Raw genomic sequence first — 2,764 nt, 5'->3', positions numbered from 1 at the left:
AAGGTTAAAAAAAACAATATTTTACAGATGTTCACTTTAACACTAACCTAATACATTTTAACCCCTAATACATTTGGAGTCATTGGAATGAAGCAACATCTGAGCATTTCAATAAGGGGGCAGCTGTTGATCTTTAACTATAGCATATAAATCAGATGGCAGAGGCCAGATAAGATTAGGGGGTACAGCCAAACAGGTTCTGCTTCAGATATCATTGTTTGATGATTACGTAAGAGAAATTTTGTAAATAGTCTATTGAGCTTTTGAAACAATAGCTGTATTTTTTACAAATGATCTCCAGCTACCTGTTTTCATTATGCTGTTTGGCGTCATTGGTAGGACTGCCATCAAGTACCCAGAATGTTGTGGCAGTTTGGATGGTCCATTTTCTTCTAATTTACGCCCAGAAAAAAATATTGAATTCTTTATTTTCAACATGTATAGTCTTCTTCATAAACCAGATTAACTTCAGTGGCACAGAACAGGGAGCTGCCTGGTGAAATTCAAGTTTCATGCATTAAAAGCTGTATTTGGTTAAAAAAATGATCTAATGGAAAAACTGGCAGAATTTCTCTACACATCACGGGTCTCACACTGTTCCTGGAGAGCGGCAGACTCTTAGAACGTCTCTCCCCACCCCGAGCTCTGGGTGAACGTATTCAGTTTTAATGTGGGATTAATTGGATGTATGAAATACTTCCCCCAGGCCTGCAAGGGCTTCAAGTCATGTTCCTGGGATGAACAGCGTGTTAGAGGTGATCAGCAAAGGGCAAAAGTCTTGAATTATATGAAGCAGGAGGTCGACTCTTCTGCCACAAAGCTCTGTGGTTCTGGGAGCCAGGGAAGCTCTGGAGTGCTGAGACACATCACCAGGACAAACAGCTTTCCGATAGCAGATGGACAGATATGAAATGAATAAACGCATTTGCTCAATGAGGAATTCAATTAGATGTATTCAAATAATTGAGAACCCTAACCTAGAACACCAGAAGGCACTGTGGCCCTCCAAGACCAAAGCTTGTGGCCCCTGTCCTACTGTACAGTGCAGTGATTTTTTCATTTCGCAAGTGTAATGTTGTTTTTGTAAAATAAACAGAATATATGATAATTACCACTAGTTGTTCACAGTTTTCTGATCAGACTAGCAATGTCTGTCTGCAAGCTGTGCTCCTGACTGAAAGACAGAAGCGGTGCTTATTCTGCCTGTCGTGACGGAGAAGTAAAAAAAAAATGCAGAGAAACCAGCAGATTTAACAAGTGAACGCTTTTTTCACAAGGCTAATTAAATGACACATGGAGGGGAAGGTGGAACATGTAAATGGTAATACAAATTCAATTAATTAATAAGGAGCAAGTCTAGTCACTGGCATAGTCACTTCATTTCTAGAATTATGGTTAAAATTTCACACAGCTGCTCTGTATCTCAAAACTGCAAGACTCTACTGCCCTAAGCCCTCCTTCAGATACAGCTGCAGAGCAGGGTTTCCTAGGGGTGGCGCAGTGGGTTCCGTTCCCTGGGTGCTGCTGTATCTGTGTGGGCTTGTATGTTCTCTCTGTGCTCATGCTGATTGACTCCAGGTGCTCTGGTTTGCTCTCACCACCCACAGCCATACTGGGAGGCTGAATGGCTTCTGGGAATGTCAGCCCTGCTGTGTGTGTGCCCCACGGTGGACTGATGTCCCCTCCATTGCAGGGCACACGCTTTGCGCCCATGATTTGCTGGGATAGGCTCTGTCCTGCGACAGAGCTGAGCTGATCTTGGTGTTGCCAGGGCCCTCCGGATACATTCCAAACTAGCACTTGAACTAGTTTAGGTGAATAAAGTCAACTAAGTGTTTCATGCGCCTAAGGAATAAATCCAACTTAGAATAAAAGCCAGAAAAGATCACAGTTTAAGAATCCCAGTTTAAAATGGAAATTAAAATAGTTTTTTTTGTAGTTTAGATTAAATGAAAATAAGATTAAAATGGTCATTTTTTAAATTGTTGCAAAATTAAACAGTTTTCCTATGCATTTTATAAATCCCTGAACTTTGTTGTTGGCTTAACTTGTTTTGGAAATTTATGGAACAGGTCTAACTTACTAGATATACAGCAGCTTACAAAAGCAGCTACCTGTACATGTGTTTCAGTTTATCATGATCAGGCAAAGAACCCTGGTGTCTGGCGTATGTGAATCCCACTGAACAGGACACTATTCCATGCTGTTTTACCCACAGCGATGATACCTTTACCAGAATCTACTGCTGGGACTCAAAATCACAATCTTTATCACCATTTATACAGTATGATGATTAGCTTCACTTATATTGAGAGGATACTCTACAGTCACTCCCTGAATTGTGAATGTGAATTGTGAATGAATCTATCCAACTACATGAAAGATCTCAGATGGTGAAGCTGTTGTCTTGGCACTGCAGGTTTATGTGACTTAGCAGAAAATAAAGATACGATTTACAACACAGGAAAGGTGATTTGCCAGCATTATACCAGCTGAACAGCTGTAGATGTAACTCATACCCTCCTTTTTGAGTGACTTGTTGGCACAATACACATTAATGCTTCTGCGTAAATTCCATTTCATTTTGGCAATGGATCCGGACATGAAATGAGACATTACCCTGACTTTCTCATTAAATTTCGTGAGAGTTTATGTAAGCAAAGTGGCACTGGAGCACACGTCTGGCCCTGGTCAGGTCCGGTCCCTCAGGAACAAACGCAGCGTAGTCTACTTCAGAAGCCAGCATTGAAACCAGCACTCAGCA

This window comes from Atractosteus spatula, chromosome 17 (genome assembly GCF_055471065.1).
Source record: "Atractosteus spatula isolate fAtrSpa1 chromosome 17, fAtrSpa1.hap1, whole genome shotgun sequence".
Taxonomy (NCBI): domain Eukaryota; kingdom Metazoa; phylum Chordata; class Actinopteri; order Semionotiformes; family Lepisosteidae; genus Atractosteus; species Atractosteus spatula.
This window is presented reverse-complemented; position numbering follows the sequence as displayed.